Here is a 1,404-nt window from a genome sequence, read left to right as displayed (position 1 = left end):
TACGCCAGGCGGAGGAAGCCGGAGCTGCAGGTGGCGGCAGGGCGGGAAGGGGGAAAGGCGAGCGCGCTGGTCCGGCGCCGCCCGCCGCCCGCCCTTTCCCGGCTGCGGTGGGGGCGGCCTTTGCGCCCACCTTCCCGCGCCTTCCCAGTTCCGGACTGCCGGCCTCCTCCTTTGCAGAGTTTCTCACCGAAGCTGTTGTTAGCCACAACCACAACCAGGGGGGTTAGGAACACAAACTAGTGCCCTGGGTGGCATGACCCGCCCGCGATTGGGTAACCCTTAGTCCAGGCTTCGCCGCCAAATTCCTGCCTCCCCTCCCCTCCTTCAGCCAGGAGAAGGTTATCTCAGGTTAATTGCCGGCAGTGGCAGCAAAGGGACTCGGCCTATTCGCACGACGCGTTTGCCCGCGTTTACCCGACGAAACGCGCTTGAGTTAACCTTGGGTAATTTTTTTGAGGACTCGGATGATGTGAGTCTGGGCATTAACAGCCACGGAATTGGGCCCCTACCTAACCCGGCTAGCTTGGCCCAATGTGGATTTGGTTAATTCAGAGTGTTGAGGGAATAGACACTATCCTGCTAAAAAATGTCATTCTTTCCCCACAAGTTCACTTTTTGAAAGAAGCGAGAGAGGAAATGCTTTTGGGGTTATGATTAGCAAACTGTGCTCTATTTCTACCCAGCTAGAGAGCCTCCCCCCTGCAAACTTTGTTGACCTTAAAAAACTGAGCAACCTTGCATCTGAATAGTTGGAGACCACCAGGTGACCCTACAATTCTCAATTAAATCTTACATTTGAAGGCAGTAATGGAGTATTTCCATTTTGTGTTACGTTTCGAAAACTGGCTCTGGAATTAGCTGCAGACAAGCTCAACTTGAAGGAGATCTTACTTTAAGCCCTATTTTTAAGTGAGCGAGAAGGCTTCAGTTCCAGCAATCAAAATAGCAATAGCATTTAGGTTTATATACCACCCCATAGCACTTTACAATGGGTGGTTTACAATGCAGAAGCATTATTTGCATGTTGCCCCCAACAAACTGGGTCCAGACTGGACAAAAACAAGAAACTGGTTGTATTCGTGTGACTTTGTCAACCTAGATCCTGAATTAACTCATAGGGTTTATAGAACCCAATGAATTTACCAAAACACAATACATGAAATCACTGAAAAAAAGAAAATCCCTAATATAATTAAAACTAACCAAGTTTAGGAAGTTGTATGAATGCAGCTGTTAGGCTTTGACATAATCTGATTTGGGATGTTGTATGAACACAACTGTTTGGAGGGTTGGTGATACTTACAAGTGTCTTTAAACAACATACCATCTTTGACAATCATGGTGCAACCCAATTTTCTGAGTTTGCAACACACATGGAAACATAAGGAATAGACAATGGTTTTG

Source organism: Protobothrops mucrosquamatus, unplaced genomic scaffold (assembly GCF_001527695.2).
Source record: "Protobothrops mucrosquamatus isolate PMUCROS unplaced genomic scaffold, P.Mucros_1.0 scaffold583, whole genome shotgun sequence".
NCBI classification, from domain to species: domain Eukaryota; kingdom Metazoa; phylum Chordata; class Lepidosauria; order Squamata; family Viperidae; genus Protobothrops; species Protobothrops mucrosquamatus.
Note: the sequence above shows the minus strand (reverse complement) of the source record.